The sequence below is a fragment of the Conger conger genome, chromosome 7 (assembly GCF_963514075.1).
Source record: "Conger conger chromosome 7, fConCon1.1, whole genome shotgun sequence".
Lineage (NCBI taxonomy): Eukaryota > Metazoa > Chordata > Actinopteri > Anguilliformes > Congridae > Conger > Conger conger.
In genome coordinates, this window is record NC_083766.1 from 4958510 (window position 1) to 4978735 (window position 20226).

The 20226-nt window shown below is 45.4% G+C and overlaps 33 non-coding genes across 33 annotated transcripts; 11 read left to right on the top strand and 22 right to left on the bottom strand.

The window, feature by feature from the left end:
• Nucleotides 1-252: 252 nt before the first annotated feature.
• Nucleotides 253-334, bottom strand: trnas-uga (transfer RNA serine (anticodon UGA)). Its single transcript has one exon. It is a non-coding gene; the product is annotated as a tRNA-Ser (tRNA).
• Nucleotides 335-781: 447 nt separating this feature from the next.
• trnas-cga (transfer RNA serine (anticodon CGA)) lies at nucleotides 782-863 on the bottom strand. The gene has a single exon. It is a non-coding gene; the product is annotated as a tRNA-Ser (tRNA).
• Nucleotides 864-2242: 1379 nt separating this feature from the next.
• trnas-uga (transfer RNA serine (anticodon UGA)) lies at nucleotides 2243-2324 on the bottom strand. The gene has a single exon. It is a non-coding gene; the product is annotated as a tRNA-Ser (tRNA).
• Nucleotides 2325-2771: 447 nt separating this feature from the next.
• trnas-cga (transfer RNA serine (anticodon CGA)) lies at nucleotides 2772-2853 on the bottom strand. The gene has a single exon. It is a non-coding gene; the product is annotated as a tRNA-Ser (tRNA).
• A 764-nt stretch (nucleotides 2854-3617) lies between these two features.
• trnas-uga (transfer RNA serine (anticodon UGA)) lies at nucleotides 3618-3700 on the bottom strand. The gene has a single exon. It is a non-coding gene; the product is annotated as a tRNA-Ser (tRNA).
• A 103-nt stretch (nucleotides 3701-3803) lies between these two features.
• On the top strand, nucleotides 3804-3876 carry trnav-uac (transfer RNA valine (anticodon UAC)). The gene has a single exon. It is a non-coding gene; the product is annotated as a tRNA-Val (tRNA).
• A 2241-nt stretch (nucleotides 3877-6117) lies between these two features.
• On the top strand, nucleotides 6118-6190 carry trnav-uac (transfer RNA valine (anticodon UAC)). Its single transcript has one exon. It is a non-coding gene; the product is annotated as a tRNA-Val (tRNA).
• Nucleotides 6191-6783: 593 nt separating this feature from the next.
• Nucleotides 6784-6865, bottom strand: trnas-uga (transfer RNA serine (anticodon UGA)). The gene has a single exon. It is a non-coding gene; the product is annotated as a tRNA-Ser (tRNA).
• Nucleotides 6866-6970: 105 nt separating this feature from the next.
• trnav-uac (transfer RNA valine (anticodon UAC)) lies at nucleotides 6971-7043 on the top strand. Its single transcript has one exon. It is a non-coding gene; the product is annotated as a tRNA-Val (tRNA).
• Nucleotides 7044-8296: 1253 nt separating this feature from the next.
• trnas-cga (transfer RNA serine (anticodon CGA)) lies at nucleotides 8297-8378 on the bottom strand. Its single transcript has one exon. It is a non-coding gene; the product is annotated as a tRNA-Ser (tRNA).
• Nucleotides 8379-8477: 99 nt separating this feature from the next.
• trnav-uac (transfer RNA valine (anticodon UAC)) lies at nucleotides 8478-8550 on the top strand. The gene has a single exon. It is a non-coding gene; the product is annotated as a tRNA-Val (tRNA).
• Nucleotides 8551-9329: 779 nt separating this feature from the next.
• On the bottom strand, nucleotides 9330-9411 carry trnas-uga (transfer RNA serine (anticodon UGA)). The gene has a single exon. It is a non-coding gene; the product is annotated as a tRNA-Ser (tRNA).
• A 443-nt stretch (nucleotides 9412-9854) lies between these two features.
• On the bottom strand, nucleotides 9855-9936 carry trnas-cga (transfer RNA serine (anticodon CGA)). Its single transcript has one exon. It is a non-coding gene; the product is annotated as a tRNA-Ser (tRNA).
• A 99-nt stretch (nucleotides 9937-10035) lies between these two features.
• On the top strand, nucleotides 10036-10108 carry trnav-uac (transfer RNA valine (anticodon UAC)). The gene has a single exon. It is a non-coding gene; the product is annotated as a tRNA-Val (tRNA).
• Nucleotides 10109-10869: 761 nt separating this feature from the next.
• Nucleotides 10870-10951, bottom strand: trnas-uga (transfer RNA serine (anticodon UGA)). The gene has a single exon. It is a non-coding gene; the product is annotated as a tRNA-Ser (tRNA).
• A 447-nt stretch (nucleotides 10952-11398) lies between these two features.
• trnas-cga (transfer RNA serine (anticodon CGA)) lies at nucleotides 11399-11480 on the bottom strand. Its single transcript has one exon. It is a non-coding gene; the product is annotated as a tRNA-Ser (tRNA).
• A 99-nt stretch (nucleotides 11481-11579) lies between these two features.
• trnav-uac (transfer RNA valine (anticodon UAC)) lies at nucleotides 11580-11652 on the top strand. The gene has a single exon. It is a non-coding gene; the product is annotated as a tRNA-Val (tRNA).
• Nucleotides 11653-12404: 752 nt separating this feature from the next.
• On the bottom strand, nucleotides 12405-12486 carry trnas-uga (transfer RNA serine (anticodon UGA)). The gene has a single exon. It is a non-coding gene; the product is annotated as a tRNA-Ser (tRNA).
• A 466-nt stretch (nucleotides 12487-12952) lies between these two features.
• On the bottom strand, nucleotides 12953-13034 carry trnas-cga (transfer RNA serine (anticodon CGA)). The gene has a single exon. It is a non-coding gene; the product is annotated as a tRNA-Ser (tRNA).
• A 99-nt stretch (nucleotides 13035-13133) lies between these two features.
• Nucleotides 13134-13206, top strand: trnav-uac (transfer RNA valine (anticodon UAC)). Its single transcript has one exon. It is a non-coding gene; the product is annotated as a tRNA-Val (tRNA).
• Nucleotides 13207-13958: 752 nt separating this feature from the next.
• On the bottom strand, nucleotides 13959-14040 carry trnas-uga (transfer RNA serine (anticodon UGA)). Its single transcript has one exon. It is a non-coding gene; the product is annotated as a tRNA-Ser (tRNA).
• Nucleotides 14041-14645: 605 nt separating this feature from the next.
• trnas-uga (transfer RNA serine (anticodon UGA)) lies at nucleotides 14646-14727 on the bottom strand. The gene has a single exon. It is a non-coding gene; the product is annotated as a tRNA-Ser (tRNA).
• A 447-nt stretch (nucleotides 14728-15174) lies between these two features.
• On the bottom strand, nucleotides 15175-15256 carry trnas-cga (transfer RNA serine (anticodon CGA)). Its single transcript has one exon. It is a non-coding gene; the product is annotated as a tRNA-Ser (tRNA).
• A 99-nt stretch (nucleotides 15257-15355) lies between these two features.
• trnav-uac (transfer RNA valine (anticodon UAC)) lies at nucleotides 15356-15428 on the top strand. The gene has a single exon. It is a non-coding gene; the product is annotated as a tRNA-Val (tRNA).
• Nucleotides 15429-16189: 761 nt separating this feature from the next.
• Nucleotides 16190-16271, bottom strand: trnas-uga (transfer RNA serine (anticodon UGA)). The gene has a single exon. It is a non-coding gene; the product is annotated as a tRNA-Ser (tRNA).
• A 447-nt stretch (nucleotides 16272-16718) lies between these two features.
• On the bottom strand, nucleotides 16719-16800 carry trnas-cga (transfer RNA serine (anticodon CGA)). Its single transcript has one exon. It is a non-coding gene; the product is annotated as a tRNA-Ser (tRNA).
• Nucleotides 16801-16899: 99 nt separating this feature from the next.
• On the top strand, nucleotides 16900-16972 carry trnav-uac (transfer RNA valine (anticodon UAC)). Its single transcript has one exon. It is a non-coding gene; the product is annotated as a tRNA-Val (tRNA).
• Nucleotides 16973-17733: 761 nt separating this feature from the next.
• On the bottom strand, nucleotides 17734-17815 carry trnas-uga (transfer RNA serine (anticodon UGA)). Its single transcript has one exon. It is a non-coding gene; the product is annotated as a tRNA-Ser (tRNA).
• Nucleotides 17816-18262: 447 nt separating this feature from the next.
• trnas-cga (transfer RNA serine (anticodon CGA)) lies at nucleotides 18263-18344 on the bottom strand. The gene has a single exon. It is a non-coding gene; the product is annotated as a tRNA-Ser (tRNA).
• Nucleotides 18345-18443: 99 nt separating this feature from the next.
• On the top strand, nucleotides 18444-18516 carry trnav-uac (transfer RNA valine (anticodon UAC)). Its single transcript has one exon. It is a non-coding gene; the product is annotated as a tRNA-Val (tRNA).
• Nucleotides 18517-19268: 752 nt separating this feature from the next.
• trnas-uga (transfer RNA serine (anticodon UGA)) lies at nucleotides 19269-19350 on the bottom strand. The gene has a single exon. It is a non-coding gene; the product is annotated as a tRNA-Ser (tRNA).
• A 447-nt stretch (nucleotides 19351-19797) lies between these two features.
• trnas-cga (transfer RNA serine (anticodon CGA)) lies at nucleotides 19798-19879 on the bottom strand. The gene has a single exon. It is a non-coding gene; the product is annotated as a tRNA-Ser (tRNA).
• A 99-nt stretch (nucleotides 19880-19978) lies between these two features.
• Nucleotides 19979-20051, top strand: trnav-uac (transfer RNA valine (anticodon UAC)). The gene has a single exon. It is a non-coding gene; the product is annotated as a tRNA-Val (tRNA).
• The last annotated feature ends 175 nt before the right edge of the window (nucleotides 20052-20226 follow it).

The following is a 20226-nucleotide window of genomic DNA, read 5'->3' on the forward strand; positions in this document are numbered from 1 at the left end:
AGGCTTCAAGAAATCTTTCTGCAAAAGTTGTTGTGCGCACCAGTTTCATGGAGGTTCCATAGTGTGCCGCTTCTCATGTCTGCTTTACAAGCAGAAGGTTCTGGCTTCAAGCCCCTGTGGAATCATTCCTTTGCCTGAAAGTCAAAGAAAGCCAGTCCTTGGCTTTTGCTCTTGGAAGCAGCTCACTAATCTGTGTGCCTGCACCTGTTAATTTCCTCAACCCTTAAAAAGGGACCATGAGAACCAAAAGAACGCTGCAAGCAGGGTTCGAACCTGCGCGGGGAGACCCCATTGGATTTCAAGTCCAACGCCTTAACCACTCGGCCATCGCAGCACATGTGCACTGACTTAGCGCAATGCAAAGAACTGCTGTCCCAACTGAAACATGACAAAACCTCTGCAAGGCTAAATTTTCATAGAACTCATCAACAGGTACTTCAAGCCTGACTGCTATCCCACAATACCTTGCATGTGAAAGCGTGGAGGAAAATGGTTGCCTGCTGTGTATTTCTTTGGACCTAAACTCATTTGCTTCTGAATCTTGGGTTTCAATGGGAATCAATGGGCCCACTGTACGTGTTAAAAACCTGCACATCAAGCTTGTTTTTCAGCTCGTGTTTGAGATGAATCAAGTCCAGACTGCTTTAAATGCTGGCGCAGTGGATTCAAAGTGTCAACACGCTTGCTCGGAAAGGGAAATCCGGTTATTGCAGTGCTCATTGGAAGCTAGTGCATTCTGCTTGTTCCTTAGATTTTGTCGAAAACCCTTAAAGAAGGCTTACGCTGCGAGCAGGGTTCGAACCTGCGCGGGGAAACCCCATTGGATTTCGAGTCCAACGCCTTAACCTCTCGGCCATCGCAGCAGGTTGGCCTCCTGGTGCCAAGACTTCAAGAAGTCATTACACTTTGAAAGGGAAACAAACATAAAATTTCAAACCAAAAAAAGGTTGTGGGCGAAAGCCTCCTGTAGGTGCCCTAGTGTAGCGGTTATCATTTCTTTGTCGCACGCAGAAGGTCCTGGGTTCAAGCCTCAGTGGAATCATTCCCTTGCCTGAAAGTCAATGAAATCCAGTACTTGGCTTTCGCTCTTGGAAGCAGCCCACTTGTCTGTGTGCCTGCACCTGTTCATTTCCTCACCCCTTGAAAAAGAACCATTACATAAAATCTTTCTGTAAAAGTTGTTGTGAGCATATGCATTCTTCAGGTTCCATAGTGTGGTGGTTATCGCGTCTTCTGTAGACCCAGTGGTCCTGGGTTCAAGCCCCAGTGGAATCATTCTTTTGCCTTAAAGTCAATGAAAGCCAGTCCTTGGCATTTGCTCTTGGAAGCAGCCCACTTGTCTTTGTGCCTGCACTTGTTCATTTCCTCACCCCTTAAAAAGGAACAATAAGAACCAAAAGAACCAGAAGAACCAATGGAATGCTGCGAGCAGGGTTTGAAGCTACACGGGGAAACCCCATTGGATTTCAAGTCCAACGCCTTAACCACTCACAGCTCCCGAGGGCACCACATTCGCGCAATGACAAGAACTGCTCTCCCAACTGAAATATGACAATAACTCTGCAAGCCTAAATTTTGATAGTACTCAACAACAGGTACTTCTGGCCAGAGAGAACCAAAGGAACCAAAAGAACCAATGCAAAGCCATAACCACTCGGCCATCACAGCTCCCAAGGGTGCCAGGTTCGCGCGAAGCTAAGAACTGCCGTCCCAACTGAAATATAACCATACCTCCGCAAGCCTAAATTTTGATAGTACTCATCAACAGGTAGTTCAGGCCTGACTGCTATCCCACAATACCTTGCATGTGAATGTGTGGAGGAAAATGGCTGCCTGCTGTGTATTTTTTTGCACCTAAACTCATTTGCTTCTGAATCTTGGATTTCAATCTGAATCAATTGAATCAAAATTGGATTTCCTGTCCAACGCCTTAACCTCACAGCCATCACAGCACATAGGCCTTTGGGCACAAAGGCTTCAAGAAGTCATTACACTTTGAAAGGGAAACAACCATAAAATCTTTCTGCAAAATTAGTTGTTGTTGTTCCATAGTGTGCCGCTTCTCATGTCTGCTTTACAAGCAGAAGGTCCTGGCTTCAGGCCCCTGTGGAATCATTCCTTTGCCTGAAAGTCAAAGAAAGCCAGTCCTTGGCTTTTGCTCTTGGAAGCAGCTCACTAATCGGTGTGCCTGCACCTGTTAATTTCGTCAACCCTTAAAAAGGGACCATGAGAACCAAAAGAACGCTGCAAGCAGGGTACGAACCTGCGCGGGGAGACCCCATTGGATTTCAAGTCCAACGCCTTAACCACTCGGCCATCGCAGCACGTGTGCACTGACTTAGCGCAATGCAAAGAACTGCTGTCCCAACTGAAACATGACAAAACCTCTGCAAGGCTAAATTTTCATAGAACTCATCAACAGGTACTTCAAGCCTGACTGCTATCCCACAATACCTTGCATGTAAAAGCGTGGAGGAAAATGGTTGCCTGCTGTGTATTTCTTTGGACCTAAACTCATTTGCTTCTCAATCTTGGGTTTCAATGGGAATCAATGGGCCCACTGTACGTGTTGAAAACCTGCACATCAAGCTTGTTTTTCAGCTCGTGTTTGAGATGAATCAAGTCCAGACTGCTTTAAATGCTGGCGCAGTGGATTCAAAGTGTCAACATGCTTGCTCGGAAAGGGAAATCCGGTTATTGCAGTGCTCATTGGAAGCTAGTGCATTCTGCTTGTTCCTTAGATTTTGTCGAAAACCCTTAAAGAAGGCTTTCGCTGCGAGCAGGGTTCGAACCTGCGCGGGGAAACCCCATTGGATTTCGAGTCCAACGCCTTAACCTCTCGGCCATCGCAGCAGGTTGGCCACCGGGTGCCAAGACTTCAAGAAGTCATTACACTTTGAAAGGGAAACAAACATAAAATTTCAAACCAAAAAAAGGTTGTGGGCGAAAGCCTCCTGTAGGTGCCCTAGTGTAGCGGTTATCATTTCTTTGTCGCACGCAGAAGGTCCTGGGTTCAAGCCTCAGTGGAATCATTCCCTTGCCTGAAAGTCAATGAAATCCAGTACTTGGCTTTCGCTCTTGGAAGCAGCCCACTTGTCTGCGTGCCTGCACGTCTTCATTTCCTCACCCATTAAAAAGGAACCAAAAGAATCAAAAGAACCAATAAAAAGCCATAACCACTCGGCCATCACAGCTCCCAAGGGTGCCAGGTTAGCGCTAAGCTGAGAACTGCCCTCCCAACTGAAATATAACAATACCTCTGCAAGCCTAAATTTCGATAGAAATCATCAACAGGTAGATCTGGCCTGACTGCTATCCCACAATACCTTGCATGTAAATGTGTGGAGGAAAATGGCTGCCTGCTGTGTATTTTCTTGCCCCTAAAGTCATTCGCTTCTGAATCTTGGGTTTCAATGGGCGACTGTACATCTTAAAGCTGCACGTGAATCTTGTTTTTCAGCTTGTGTTTGCACATGAAACAAGTCAAGACTGCTTTAAATGCTGGCGCAGTGGACTCACAGTGTCAACACGCATGCGTGGAAAGGGAAACCCAGTTAATGCAGTGCTCTTCGGTAGCCAGTGCGTTCTGCTTGTCTCCATGCATTTAGTAGAAAACCCTTAAAGAGGCAGGGTTCGAACCTGCGCGGGAAAACCCCATTGGATTTCAAGTCCAACGCCTTAACCACTCGGCCATCACAGAACATTGGCCTCTGGGCACCAAGGCTTCAAAAAGTCATTACCCTTTGAAAGGGAAACAAACATCAAATCTTTCTGCAAATGTTGTTCTGAGCGCGTTTCCTTACGGTTCCATAGTGTAGCGGTTATCACGTCTGCTTTACACGCAGAAGGTCCTGGGTTCGAGCCCTGGTGGAATCATTGCTTTAAATTAAAGTCAAAGAAAGCCAGTCCTTGGCTTTTGCTCTTGGAAGCAGCTCACTTGTCTGAGTGCCTGCACCTGTTAACTTCCTCAACCCTTAAAAAGGGACCATGAGAACCAAAAGAACGCTGCGAGCAGGGCTCAAAGTCGCACTTAAGTCGCACACTCTGTGACTTGAGACTTGACTCGAGTCTCGTGCTCAAAAGACTTCAGACTTGACTTGGACTCGAGGTTTGCGACTCGGGAACAATCTTTTTTTTCTCTTTTTCTTTTTTTGGCGCATTAAGGAAATGTCTGGCGAGCTGAATGTCATTCCCTCCATCAATACGTAACCTTAGGCATCTGGCACACGCCGCCATGACCACAGATGACTGTAAGACGAGCACACCTGCTACTGCTGTGCCATTTGTTATAGCCTTTGGCTATACTAATTTGACACAAAGCCCAAAGAAAAGGATGGCTAAATGCAAAGTCTGTGGGATCTACATAAAGGATGCTGGATCGACCACATCCAACTTCATCAGGCACCTGAAAACGCACCCAGATATGTCAGTCACTTGGTAATGAAGTTAACGTTAGCGCCTGACGGTTAGCAAATATGTTTAGCATCTTAGAAATAGACTAACGAATGCCAATGGACTTTGCTAGTTGCTACACATAAGAAGTGGTAGTTAACGTTATATCATCCAGATCTTAGTACTATAATTAGTTTGCTTGCCGAAGACGCAAACTGTTCTTCTATATAATCGTTATTCATCATAATTATTCCTGGTTCTTCCGGACGTATCTCCTGCAGTTTTTAAGCTAGACATGTGGCCACCATAAACTATACTGGTCAGGTTGCTTTTTCTAGATTTATACATTTTAAACTATAAAGCTTTAAAAAACGACCTCCATTGACTTAACATTGGTGGAATGTTGAGCGTGCTAAACTGCTATGAGGCTAACGTTACTAAGCAACAATTAACGTCTTTTTTGTGCTCATTGATATCTTGGGGTTCTTTAAGCGATTATATGTAATATGTGCGGTATAATTGTGCATTAAAAAAAATTGGTACACGAATGATAGTTAACGGTATCGCTGTGAGAAAAAAAAATCCAGCTATGAACGCTCGGTTTCAAAAGGTTTTTTCTACTCGACACATATATTTCCAGGTCGCACAGATTACATTTCAGGAGCATATGCAAAATGGTCGCAATTTAGAGCTCTGTACAGATAAATAAAGAGGTTTTTTTGATCTGTGAATCATGAAAAGCTACTCTAGTGAATCCCAGAATGAATATGTATATAGAGAGTGGAAATGAGCTTAGGTCCCCTTTAATACATTTAGCTCTAACAGTATGCTTGCCAGTTAGATACCTTACCAGACTTGACATTTTGAAATAACTTTCCTTTTGATAGGGAGGGCAAAGTGGAGCTTCGGAATGTAGACCGCTGTGTGTGCACGTGAGTTCGCCAATACATTTCTCACAGAAAACGTAATTTGTCCACTTTTTTACTTCACAGTAGAGGTGATCAAACTTACAATAACTAAGTGGTCCCTGTACGATATTAGCATGATGTAGCTAGCATACGCGAATAGCACAAAGCCATACAATTTGCTTTTTAACGGCACTTGGTCATTCGAACGATATAAATAAAAGCATTCGATTAAGTTCAACGGCACCGAAAGTTTCTGTCGCACCGTCCATAAATGGCAAAAGTCCCACCATAGGATTGTTTTAAGCCTTTAAAAAGTTATAGATTTTCTGAATCGTCATAAATTTCTCTTGGCGTTATCAGTGATTCGGCGTGATCAGACAGTTCAGTTGCAATGTAAATTACGTTAGAAGGATACAACACGGTTATTTCCTACTTAAACGTAGACGCACGCTCGTTATACCAAACAACTAATCAATGCTGATACTGTATGCTAATAGATAAAGGAGTGATGATAATACAGTACATGCTTTGAATTCCTCAGATATAGCTATGCAGTGTTCGAAGCAGTCCGGATGGCATGCAGCAGATGATAGAACGCTCATTACAACCATAAGAGACTTGAGACTTGACCTTGTGACCAAAGACTTGAGACTTGACTTGGACTCGTGACCAAAGACTTGTGAGAGCATCTCTGCCTCTCGGCCATCACAGCACATAGGCCTCTGGGCACCAAGGCTTCAAAAAGTCATTACCCTTTGAAAGGGAAACAAACATCAACTCTTTCTGCAAATGTTGTTCTGAGCGCCAGTTTCCTTAAGGTTCCATCGTGTAGCGGTTATCACGTCTGCTTTACACGCAGAAGGTCCTGGGTTCAAGCCCCAGTGGAACCATTGTTTTGTCTTAAAGTCAATGATAGCCAGTCCTTGGCTTTTGCTCTTGGCACTTGTCTTTGTGCCTGCACTTCTTCATTTCCTCACCCATTAAAAAGGAACCAAAAGAATCAAAGGAACCAATACAAAGCCATAACCACTCGGCCATCACAGCTCCCAAGGGTGCCAGGTTAGCGCTAAGCTGAGAACTGCCCTCCCAACTGAAATATAACAATACCTCTGCAAGCCTAAATTTCGATAGAACTCATCAACAGGTACTTCTGGCCAGACTGCTATCCCACAATACCTTGCATGTAAATGTGTGGAGGAAAATGGCTGCCTGCTGTGTATTTTCTTGCCCCTAAAGTCATTTGCTTCTGAATCTTGGGTTTCAATGGGCCGACTGTACATCTTAAAGCTGCACGTGAATCTTGTTTTTCAGCTTGTGTTTGCACAAGAAACGAGTCGAGACTGCTTTAAATGCTGGCGCAGTTGACTCACAGTGTCAACACGCATGCGTGGAACGGGAAACGCGGTTAATGGAGTGCTCTTTGGTAGCCAATGCGATCTGCTTGTCTCCATGCATTTAGTGGAAAACCCTTAACGACAGCTTGCGCTGCGAGCAGGGTTCGAACCTGCGCGGGGAAACCCCATTGAATTTCAAGTCCAACGCCTTAACCACTCGGCCATCAGAGCATATACACTGCAGGCCACCAAGGCTTCAAAAAGTCATTACCCTTTGAAAGGGAAACAAACATGAAATCTTTCTGCAAATGTTGTTCTGAGCGCTGATTCCCTTAAGGTTCCATAGTGTAGCGGTTATCACGTCTGCTTTACACGCAGAAGGTCCTGGGTTCAAGCCCCAGTGGAACCATTCTTCTGTCTTAAAGTCAATGATAGCCAGTCCTTGGCTTTTGCTCTTGGCACTTGTCTTTGTGCCTGCACTTCTTCATTTCCTCACCCATTAAAAAGGAACCAAAAGAACCAATGCAAAGCGATAACCACTCGGCCATCACAGCTCCCAAGGGTGCTAGGTTAGCGCTAAGCTAAGAACTGCCGTCCCAACTGAAATATAACCATACCTCCGCAAGCCTAAATTTTGATAGTACTCATCAACAGGTAGTTCAGGCCTGACTGCTATCCCACAATACCTTGCATGTGAATGTGTGGAGGAAAATGGCTGCCTGCTGTGTATTTTTTTGCACCTAAACTCATTTGCTTCTGAATCTTGGATTTCAATCTGAATCAAAATTGGATTTCCTGTCCAACGCCTTAACCTCACAGCCATCACAGCACATAGGCCTTTGGGCACAAAGGCTTCAAGAAGTCATTACACTTTGAAAGGGAAACAACCATAAAATCTTTCTGCAAAAGTTGTTGTGAGCACCAGTTTCATGGAGGTTCCATAGTGTGCCGCTTCCCATGTCTGCTTTACAAGCAGAAGGTCCTGGCTTCAAGCCCCTGTGGAATCATTCCTTTGCCTGAAAGTCAAAGAAAGCCAGTCCTTGGCTTTTGCTCTTGGAAGCAGCTCACTAATCTGTGTGCCTGCACCTGTTAATTTCCTCCACCCTTAAAAAGGGACCATGAGAACCAAACGAACGCTGCAAGAGGGTTCGAACCTGCACGAGGAGACCCCATTGGATTTCAAGTCCAACGCCTTAACCACGCGGCCATTACAGCGAACATGTACAGACGTAGCGCAATGCAAAGAAGTGCTGTCCCAACTGAAACATGACAAAACCTCCACAAGGCTACATTTTCATAGAACTCATCAACAGGTACTTCAAGCCTGACTGCAATCCCACAATACCTTGCATGTGAAAGTGTGGAGGAAAATGGTTGCCTGCTGTGTATTTCTTTGGACCTAAACTCATTTGCTTCTGAATCTTGGATTTCAATGGGAATCAATGGGCCCACTGTATGTGTTAAAAACCTGCACATCAAGCTTGTTTTTCAGCTCGTGTTTGAGATGAATCAAGTCCAGACTGCTTTAAATGCCGATGCAGTGGATTCAAAGTGTCAACACGCTTGCTCGGAAAGGGAAATCGGTTATTGCAGTGCTCATTGGAAGCTAGTGCATTCTTCTTGTTTCCATAGATTTTGTCGAAAACCCTTAAAGAAGGCTTACGCTGTGAGCAGGGTTCGAACCTGCGCGGGGAAACCCCATTGGATTTCGAGTCCAACGCCTTAACCTCTCGGCCATCACAGCAGGTTGGCTGCCTGCACTTGTTCATTTCCTCACCCCTTGAAAAAGAACCATCACATTAAATCTTTCTGCAAAAGTTGTTGTGAGCATACTCATCCTGTGGGTTCCATAGTGTAGCGGTTATCACGTCTGCTTTACACGCAGAAGGTCCTAGGTTCAAACCGCAGTGGAATCATTCTTCTGCCTTAAAGTCAATGATAGCCAGTCCTTGGCTTTTGCTCTTGGCACTTGTCTTTGTGCCTGCACTTCTTCATTTCCTCACCCATTAAAAAGGAACCAAAAGAACCAAAAGAACCAAAAGAACCAAAAGAACCAATGCAAAGCGATAACCACTCGGCCATCACAGCTCCCAAGGGTGCCAGGTTCGCGCGAAGCTAAGAACTGCCGTCCCAACTGAAATATAACCATACCTCCACAAGCCTAAATTTTGATAGTACTCATCAACAGGTAGTTCAGGCCTGACTGCTATCCCACAATACCTTGCATGTGAATGTGTGGAGGAAAATGGCTGCCTGCTGTGTATTTTTTTGCACCTAAACTCATTTGCTTCTGAATCTTGGATTTCAATCTGAATCAATTGAATCAAAATTGGATTTCCTGTCCAACGCCTTAACCTCACAGCCATCACAGCACATAGGCCTTTGGGCACAAAGGCTTCAAGAAGTCATTACACTTTGAAAGGGAAACAACCATAAAATCTTTCTGCAAAAGTTGTTGTGAGCACCAGCTTCATGGACGTTCCATAGTGTGCCGCTTCTCATGTCTGCTTTACAAACAGAAGGTCCTGGCTTCAAGCCCCTGTGGAATCATTCCTTTGCCTGAAAGTCAAAGAAAGCCAGTCCTTGGCTTTTGCTCTTGGAAGCAGCTCACTAATCTGTGTGCCTGCACCTGTTAATTTCCTCAACCCTAAAAAATGGACCATGAGAACCAAAAGAACCAAAAGAACCAAACAAACGCTGCAAGCAGGGTTCGAACCTGCGCGGGGAGACCCCATTGGATTTCAAGTCCAACGCCTTAACCACTCGGCCATCACAGCGCCCGTGTGCGATTGTAGCGCAATGTAAAGAAGTGCTGTCCCAACTGAAACATGACAAAACCTCCACAAGGCTACATTTTCATAGAACTCATCAACAGGTACTTCAAGCCTGACTGCAATCCCACAATACCTTGCATGTGAAAGTGTGGAGGAAAATGGTTGCCTGCTGTGTATTTCTTTGGACCTAAACTCATTTGCTTCTGAATCTTGGATTTCAATGGGAATCAATGGGCCCACTGTATTAAAAACCTGCACATCAAGCTTGTTTTTCAGCTCGTGTTTGAGATGAATCAAGTCCAGACTGCTTTAAATGCCGATGCAGTGGATTCAAAGTGTCAACACGCTTGCTCGGAAAGGGAAATCGGTTATTGCAGTGCTCATTGGAAGCTAGTGCATTCTGCTTGTTTCCATAGATTTTGTCGAAAACCCTTAAAGAAGGCTTACGCTGCGAGCAGGGTTCGAACCTGCGCGGGGAAACCCCATTGGATTTCGAGTCCAACGCCTTAACCTCTCGGCCATCACAGCAAGTTGGCTGCCTGCACTTGTTCATTTCCTCACCCCTTGAAAAAGAACCATCACATTAAATCTTTCTGCAAAAGTTGTTGTGAGCACAGTCTTCCTGTGGGTTCCATAGTGTAGCGGTGATCACGTCTGCTTTACACGCAGAAGGTCCTGGGTTCAAACCCCAGTGGAATCATTCTTCTGCCTTAAAGTCAATGATAGCCAGTCCTTGGCTTTTGCTCTTGGCACTTGTCTTTGTGCCTGCACTTCTTCATTTCCTCACCCATTAAAAAGGAACCAAAAGAACCAAAAGAACCAATGCAAAGCGATAACCACTCGGCCATCACAGCTCCCAAGGGTGCCAGGTTAGCGCTAAGCTAAGAACTGCCGTCCCAACTGAAATATAACCATACCTCCACAAGCCTAAATTTTGATAGTACTCATCAACAGGTAGTTCAGGCCTGACTGCTATCCCACAACACCTTGCATGTGAATGTGTGGAGGAAAATGGCTGCCTGCTGTGTATTTTTTTGCACCTAAACTCATTTGCTTCTGAATCTTGGATTTCAATCTGAATCAATTGAATCAAAATTGGATTTCCTGTCCAACGCCTTAACCTCACAGCCATCACAGCACATAGGCCTTTGGGCACAAAGGCTTCAAGAAGTCATTACACTTTGAAAGGGAAACAACCATAAAATCTTTCTGCAAAAGTTGTTTTGAGCACCAGCTTCATGGACGTTCCATAGTGTGCCGCTTCTCTTGTCTGCTTTACAAGCAGAAGGTCCTGGCTTCAAGCCCCTGTGGAATCATTCCTTTGCCTGAAAGTCAAAGAAAGCCAGTCCTTGGCTTTTGCTCTTGGAAGCAGCTCACTAATCTGTGTGCCTGCACCTGTTAATTTCCTCAACCCTAAAAAATGGACCATGAGAACCAAAAGAACCAAAAGAACCAAACAAACGCTGCAAGCAGGGTTCGAACCTGCGCGGGGAGACCCCATTGGATTTCAAGTCCAACGCCTTAACCACTCGGCCATCACAGCGCCCGTGTGCAATCGTAGCGCAATGCAAAGAAGTGCTGTCCCAACTGAAACATGACAAAACCTCCACAAGGCTACATTTTCATAGAACTCATCAACAGGTACTTCAAGCCTGACTGCAATCCCTCAATACCTTGCATGTGAAAGTGTGGAGGAAAATGGTTGCCTGCTGTGTATTTCTTTGGACCTAAACTCATTTGCTTCTGAATCTTGGATTTCAATGGGAATCAATGGGCCCACTGTATGTGTTAAAAACTTGCACATCAAGCTTGTTTTTCAGCTCGTGTTTGAGATGAATCAAGTCCAGACTGCTTTAAATGCCGATGCAGTGGATTCAAAGTGTCAACACGCTTGCTCGGAAAGGGAAATCGGTTATTGCAGTGCTCATTGGAAGCTAGCGCATTCTGCTTGTTTCCATAGATTTTGTCGAAAACCCTTAAAGAAGGCTTACGCTGCGAGGAGGGTTCGAACCTGCGCGGGGAAACCCCATTGGATTTCGAGTCCAACGCCTAAACCTCTCGGCCATCACAGCAGGTTGGCTGCCTGCACTTGTTCATTTCCTCACCCCTTGAAAAAGAACCATCACAATAAATCTTTCTGCAAAAGTTGTTGTGAGCACGCACATCCTGTGGGTTCCATAGTGTAGCGGTTATCACGTCTGCTTTACACGCAGAAGGTCCTGGGTTCAAACCCCAGTGGAATCATTCTTCTGCCTTAAAGTCAATGATAGCCAGTCCTTGGCTTTTGCTCTTGGCACTTGTCTTTGTGCCTGCACTTCTTCATTTCCTCACCCATTAAAAAGGAACCAAAAGAACCAAAAGAACCAATGCAAAGCGATAACCACTCGGCCATCACAGCTCCCAAGGGTGCCAGGTTAGCGCTAAGCTAAGAACTGCCGTCCCAACTGAAATATAACCATACCTCCACAAGCCTAAATTTTGATAGTACTCATCAACAGGTAGTTCAGGCCTGACTGCTATCCCACAATACCTTGCATGTGAATGTGTGGAGGAAAATGGCTGCCTGCTGTGTATTTTTTTGCACCTAAACTCATTTGCTTCTGAATCTTGGATTTCAATCTGAATCAATTGAATCAAAATTGGATTTCCTGTCCAACGCCTTAACCTCACAGCCATCACAGCACATAGGCCTTTGGGCACAAAGGCTTCAAGAAGTCATTACACTTTGAAAGGGAAACAACCATAAAATCTTTCTGCAAAAGTTGTTGTGAGCACCAGCTTCATGGACGTTCCATAGTGTGCCGCTTCTCATGTCTGCTTTACAAGCAGAAGGTCCTGGCTTCAAGCCCCTGTGGAATCATTCCTTTGCCTGAAAGTCAAAGAAAGCCAGTCCTTGGCTTTTGCTCTTGGAAGCAGCTCACTAATCTGTGTGCCTGCACCTGTTAATTTCCTCAACCCTAAAAAATGGACCATGAGAACCAAAAGAACCAAACAAACGCTGCAAGCAGGGTTCGAACCTGCGCGGGGAGACCCCATTGGATTTCAAGTCCAACGCCTTAACCACTCGGCCATCACAGCGCCCGTGTGCGATTGTAGCGCAATGTAAAGAAGTGCTGTCCCAACTGAAACATGACAAAACCTCCACAAGGCTACATTTTCATAGAACTCATCAACAGGTACTTCAAGCCTGACTGCAATCCCACAATACCTTGCATGTGAAAGTGTGGAGGAAAATGGTTGCCTGCTGTGTATTTCTTTGGACCAAAACTCATTTGCTTCTGAATCTTGGATTTCAATGGGAATCAATGGGCCCACTGTATGTGTTAAAAACCTGCACATCAAGCTTGTTTTTCAGCTCGTGTTTGAGATGAATCAAGTCCAGACTGCTTTAAATGCCGATGCAGTGGATTCAAAGTGTCAACACGCTGGCTCGGAAAGGGAAATCGGTTATTGCAGTGCTCATTGGAAGCTAGTGCATTCTGCTTGTTTCCATAGATTTTGTCGAAAACCCTTAAAGAAGGCTTACGCTGCGAGCAGGGTTCGACGCTGCGAGCAGGGTTCGAACCTGCGCGGGGAAACCCCATTGGATTTCGAGTCCAACACCTTAACCTCTCGGCCATCACAGCAGGTTGGCTGTCTGCACTTGTTCATTTCCTCACCCCTTGAAAAAGAACCATCACATTAAATCTTTCTGCAAAAGTTGTTGTGAGCACACACATCCTGTGGGTTCCCTAGTGTAGCGGTTATCACGTGTGCTTTACACGCAGAAGGTCCTGGGTTCAAACCCCAGTGGAATCATTCTTCTGCCTTAAAGTCAATGATAGCCAGTCCTTGGCTTTTGCTCTTGGCACTTGTCTTTGTGCCTGCACTTCTTCATTTCCTCACCCATTAAAAAGGAACCAAAAGAACCAAAAGAACCAATGCAAAGCGATAACCACTCGGCCATCACAGCTCCCAAGGGTGCCAGGTTAGCGCTAAGCTAAGAACTGCCGTCCCAACTGAAATATAACCATACCTCCACAAGCCTAAATTTTGATAGTACTCATCAACAGGTAGTTCAGGCCTGACTGCTATCCCACAATACCTTGCATGTGAATGTGTGGAGGAAAATGGCTGCCTGCTGTGTATTTTTTTGCACCTAAACTCATTTGCTTCTGAATCTTGGATTTCAATCTGAATCAATTGAATCAGAATTGGATTTCCTGTCCAACGCCTTAACCTCACAGCCATCACAGCACATAGGCCTTTGGGCACAAAGGCTTCAAGAAGTCATTACACTTTGAAAGGGAAACAACCATAAAATCTTTCTGCAAAAGTTGTTGTGAGCACCAGCTTCATGGACGTTCCATAGTGTGCCGCTTCTCATGTCTGCTTTACAAGCAGAAGGTCCTGGCTTCAAGCTCCTGTGGAATCATTCCTTTGCCTGAAAGTCAAAGAAAGCCAGTCCTTGGCTTTTCCTCTTGGAAGCAGCTCACTAATCTGTGTGCCTGCACCTGTTAATTTCCTCAACCCTAAAAAATGGACCATGAGAACCAAAAGAACCAAACAAACGCTGCAAGCAGGGTTCGAACCTGCGCGGGGAGACCCCATTGGATTTCAAGTCCAACGCCTTAACCACTCGGCCATCACAGCGCCCGTGTGCGATTGTAGCGCAATGCAAAGAAGTGCTGTCCCAACTGAAACATGACAAAACCTCCACAAGGCTACATTTTCATAGAACTCATCAACAGGTACTTCAAGCCTGACTGCAATCCCACAATACCTTGCATGTGAAAGTGTGGAGGAAAATGGTTGCCTGCTGTGTATTTCTTTGGACCTAAACTCATTTGCTTCTGAATCTTGGATTTCAATCTGAATCAATTGAATCAAAATTGGATTTCCTGTCCAACGCCTTAACCTCACAGCCATCACAGCACATAGGCCTTTGGGCACAAAGGCTTCAAGAAGTCATTACACTTTGAAAGGGAAACAACCATAAAATCTTTCTGCAAAAGTTGTTTTGAGCACCAGCTTCATGGACGTTCCATAGTGTGCCACTTCTCTTGTCTGCTTTACAAGCAGAAGGTCCTGGCTTCAAGCCCCTGTGGAATCATTCCTTTGCCTGAAAGTCAAAGAAAGCCAGTCCTTGGCTTTTGCTCTTGGAAGCAGCTCACTAATCTGTGTGCCTGCACCTGTTAATTTCCTCAACCCTAAAAAATGGACCATGAGAACCAAAAGAACCAAAAGAACCAAACGAACTCTGCAAGCAGGGTTCGAACCTGCGCGGGGAGACCCCATTGGATTTCAAGTCCAACGCCTTAACCTCTCGGCCATCACAGCGCCCGGGTGCGACCGTAGCGCAATGCAAAGAAGTGCTGTCCCAACTGAAACATGACAAAACCTCCACAAGGCTACATTTTCATAGAACTCATCAACAGGTACTTCAAGCCTGACTGCAATCCCACAATACCTTGCATGTGAAAGTGTGGAGGAAAATGGTTGCCTGCTGTGTATTTCTTTGGACCTAAACTCATTTGCTTCTGAATCTTGGATTTCAATGGGAATCAATGGGCCCACTGTTTGTGTTAAAAACCTGCACATCAAGCTTGTTTTTCAGCTCGTGTTTGAGATGAATCAAGTCCAGACTGCTTTAAATGCCGATGCAGTGGATTCAAAGTGTCAACACGCTTGCTCGGAAAGGGAAATCGGTTATTGCAGTGCTCATTGGAAGCTAGCGCATTCTGCTTGTTTCCATAGATTTTGTCGAAAACCCTTAAAGAAGGCTTACGCTGCGAGCAGGGCTCGAACCTGCGCGGGGAAACCCCATTGGATTTCGAGTCCAACGCCTTAACCTCTCGGCCATCACAGCAGGTTGGCTGCCTGCACTTGTTCATTTCCTCACCCCTTGAAAAAGAACCATCACATTAAATCTTTCTGCAAAAGTTGTTGTGAGCACACTCTTCCTGTGGGTTCCATAGTGTAGCGGTGATCACGTCTGCTTTACACGCAGAAGGTCCTGGGTTCAAACCGCAGTGGAATCATTCTTCTGCTTTAAAGTCAATGATAGCCAGTCTTTGGCTTTTGCTCTTGGCACTTGTCTTTGTGCCTGCACTTCTTCATTTCCTCACCCATTAAAAAGGAACCAAAAGAACCAAAAGAACCAATGCAAAGCGATAACCACTCGGCCATCACAGCTCCCAAGGGTGCCAGGTTAGCGCTAAGCTAAGAACTGCCGTCCCAACTGAAATATAACCATACCTCCACAAGCCTAAATTTTGATAGTACTCATCAACAGGTAGTTCAGGCCTGACTGCTATCCCACAACACCTTGCATGTGAATGTGTGGAGGAAAATGGCTGCCTGCTGTGTATTTTTTTGCACCTAAACTCATTTGCTTCTGAATCTTGGATTTCAATCTGAATCAATTGAATCAAAATTGGATTTCCTGTCCAACGCCTTAACCTCACAGCCATCACAGCACATAGGCCTTTGGGCACAAAGGCTTCAAGAAGTCATTACACTTTGAAAGGGAAACAACCATAAAATCTTTCTGCAAAAGTTGTTTTGAGCACCAGCTTCATGGACGTTCCATAGTGTGCCGCTTCTCTTGTCTGCTTTACAAGCAGAAGGTCCTGGCTTCAAGCCCCTGTGGAATCATTCCTTTGCCTGAAAGTCAAAGAAAGCCAGTCCTTGGCTTTTGCTCTTGGAAGCAGCTCACTAATCTGTGTGCCTGCACCTGTTAATTTCCTCAACCCTAAAAAATGGACCATGAGAACCAAAAGAACCAAAAGAACCAAACAAACGCTGCAAGCAGGGTTCGAACCTGCGCGGGGAGACCCCATTGGATTTCAAGTCCAACGCCTTAACCACTCGGCCATCACAGCGCCCGTGTGCGACCGTAGCGCAATGCAAAGAAGTGCTGTCCCAACTGAAACATGACAAAACCTCCACAAGGCTACATTTTCATAGAACTCATCAACAGGTACTTCAAGCCTGACTGCAATCCCACAATACCTTGCATGTGAAAGTGTGGAGGAAAATGGTTGCCTGCTGTGTATTTCTTTGGACCTAAACTCATTTGCTTCTGAATCTTGGATTTCAATGGGAATCAATGGGCCCACTGTTTGTGTTAAAAACCTGCACATCAAGCTTGTTTTTCAGCTCGTGTTTGAGATGAATCAAGTCCAGACTGCTTTAAATGCCGATGCAGTGGATTCAAAGTGTCAACACGCTTGCTCGGAAAGGGAAATCGGTTATTGCAGTGCTCATTGGAAGCTAGCGCATTCTGCTTGTTTCCATAGATTTTGTCGAAAACCCTTAAAGAAGGCTTACGCTGCGAGCAGGGTTCAAACCTGCGCGGGGAAATCCCATTGGATTTCGAGTCCAACGCCTTAACCTCTCGGCCATCACAGCAGGTTGGCTGCCTGCACTTGTTCATTTCCTCACCCCTTGAAAAAGAACCATCACATTAAATCTTTCTGCAAAAGTTGTTGTGAGCACAGTCTTCCTGTGGGTTCCATAGTGTAGCGGTGATCACGTCTGCTTTACACGCAGAAGGTCCTGGGTTCAAACCCCAGTGGAATCATTCTTCTGCCTTAAAGTCAATGATAGCCAGTCCTTGGCTTTTGCTCTTGGCACTTGTCTTTGTGCCTGCACTTCTTCATTTCCTCACCCATTAAAAAGGAACCAAAAGAACCAAAAGAACCAATGCAAAGCGATAACCACTCGGCCATCACAGCTCCCAAGGGTGCCAGGTTAGCGCTAAGCTAAGAACTGCCGTCCCAACTGAAATATAACCATACCTCCACAAGCCTAAATTTTGATAGTACTCATCAACAGGTAGTTCAGGCCTGACTGCTATCCCACAACACCTTGCATGTGAATGTGTGGAGGAAAATGGCTGCCTGCTGTGTATTTTTTTGCACCTAAACTCATTTGCTTCTGAATCTTGGATTTCAATCTGAATCAATTGAATCAAAATTGGATTTCCTGTCCAACGCCTTAACCTCACAGCCATCACAGCACATAGGCCTTTGGGCACAAAGGCTTCAAGAAGTCATTACACTTTGAAAGGGAAACAACCATAAAATCTTTCTGCAAAAGTTGTTTTGAGCACCAGCTTCATGGACGTTCCATAGTGTGCCGCTTCTCTTGTCTGCTTTACAAGCAGAAGGTCCTGGCTTCAAGCCCCTGTGGAATCATTCCTTTGCCTGAAAGTCAAAGAAAGCCAGTCCTTGGCTTTTGCTCTTGGAAGCAGCTCACTAATCTGTGTGCCTGCACCTGTTAATTTCCTCAACCCTAAAAAATGGACCATGAGAACCAAAAGAACCAAAAGAACCAAACAAACGCTGCAAGCAGGGTTCGAACCTGCGCGGGGAGACCCCATTGGATTTCAAGTCCAACGCCTTAACCACTCGGCCATCACAGCGCCCGTGTGCGATCGTAGCGCAATGCAAAGAAGTGCTGTCCCAACTGAAACATGACAAAACCTCCACAAGGCTACATTTTCATAGAACTCATCAACAGGTACTTCAAGCCTGACTGCAATCCCTCAATACCTTGCATGTGAAAGTGTGGAGGAAAATGGTTGCCTGCTGTGTATTTCTTTGGACCTAAACTCATTTGCTTCTGAATCTTGGATTTCAATGGGAATCAATGGGCCCACTGTATGTGTTAAAAACTTGCACATCAAGCTTGTTTTTCAGCTCGTGTTTGAGATGAATCAAGTCCAGACTGCTTTAAATGCCGATGCAGTGGATTCAAAGTGTCAACACGCTTGCTCGGAAAGGGAAATCGGTTATTGCAGTGCTCATTGGAAGCTAGCGCATTCTGCTTGTTTCCATAGATTTTGTCGAAAACCCTTAAAGAAGGCTTACGCTGCGAGGAGGGTTCGAACCTGCGCGGGGAAACCCCATTGGATTTCGAGTCCAACGCCTTAACCTCTCGGCCATCACAGCAGGTTGGCTGCCTGCACTTGTTCATTTCCTCACCCCTTGAAAAAGAACCATCACAATAAATCTTTCTGCAAAAGTTGTTGTGAGCACGCACATCCTGTGGGTTCCATAGTGTAGCGGTTATCACGTCTGCTTTACACGCAGAAGGTCCTGGGTTCAAACCCCAGTGGAATCATTCTTCTGCCTTAAAGTCAATGATAGCCAGTCCTTGGCTTTTGCTCTTGGCACTTGTCTTTGTGCCTGCACTTCTTCATTTCCTCACCCATTAAAAAGGAACCAAAAGAACCAAAAGAACCAATGCAAAGCGATAACCACTCGGCCATCACAGCTCCCAAGGGTGCCAGGTTAGCGCTAAGCTAAGAACTGCCGTCCCAACTGAAATATAACCATACCTCCACAAGCCTAAATTTTGATAGTACTCATCAACAGGTAGTTCAGGCCTGACTGCTATCCCACAATACCTTGCATGTGAATGTGTGGAGGAAAATGGCTGCCTGCTGTGTATTTTTTTGCACCTAAACTCATTTGCTTCTGAATCTTGGATTTCAATCTGAATCAATTGAATCAAAATTGGATTTCCTGTCCAACGCCTTAACCTCACAGCCATCACAGCACATAGGCCTTTGGGCACAAAGGCTTCAAGAAGTCATTACACTTTGAAAGGGAAACAACCATAAAATCTTTCTGCAAAAGTTGTTGTGAGCACCAGCTTCATGGACGTTCCATAGTGTGCCGCTTCTCATGTCTGCTTTACAAGCAGAAGGTCCTGGCTTCAAGCCCCTGTGGAATCATTCCTTTGCCTGAAAGTCAAAGAAAGCCAGTCCTTGGCTTTTGCTCTTGGAAGCAGCTCACTAATCTGTGTGCCTGCACCTGTTAATTTCCTCAACCCTAAAAAATGGACCATGAGAAGCAAAAGAACCAAACAAACGCTGCAAGCAGGGTTCAAACCTGCGCGGGGAGACCCCATTGGATTTCAAGTCCAACGCCTTAACCACTCGGCCATCACAGCGCCCGTGTGTGATTGTAGCGCAATGTAAAGAAGTGCTGTCCCAACTGAAACATGACAAAACCTCCACAAGGCTACATTTTCATAGAACTCATCAACAGGTACTTCAAGCCTGACTGCAATCCCACAATACCTTGCATGTGAAAGTGTGGAGGAAAATGGTTGCCTGCTGTGTATTTCTTTGGACCTAAACTCATTTGCTTCTGAATCTTGGATTTCAATGGGAATCAATGGGCCCACTGTATGTGTTAAAAACCTGCACATCAAGCTTGTTTTTCAGCTCGTGTTTGAGATGAATCAAGTCCAGACTGCTTTAAATGCCGATGCAGTGGATTCAAAGTGTCGACACGCTTGCTCGGAAAGGGAAATCGGTTATTGCAGTGCTCATTGGAAGCTAGTGCATTCTGCTTGTTTCCATAGGTTTTGTCGAAAACCCTTAAAGAAGGCTTACGCTGCGAGCAGGGTTCGAACCTGCGCGGGGAAACCCCATTGGATTTCGAGTCCAACGCCTTAACCTCTCGGCCATCACAGCAGGTTGGCTGCTTGCACTTGTTCATTTCCTCACCCCTTGAAAAAGAACCATCACATTAAATCTTTCTGCAAAAGTTGTTGTGAGCACACACAACCTGTGGGTTCCATAGTGTAGCGGTTATCACGTCTGCTTTACACGCAGAAGGTCCTGGGTTCAAACCGCAGTGGAATCATTCTTCTGCTTTAAAGTCAATGATAGCCAGTCTTTGGCTTTTGCTCTTGGCACTTGTCTTTGTGCCTGCACTTCTTCATTTCCTCACCCATTAAAAAGGAACCAAAAGAACCAAAAGAACCAATGCAAAGCGATAACCACTCGGCCATCACAGCTCCCAAGGGTGCCAGGTTAGC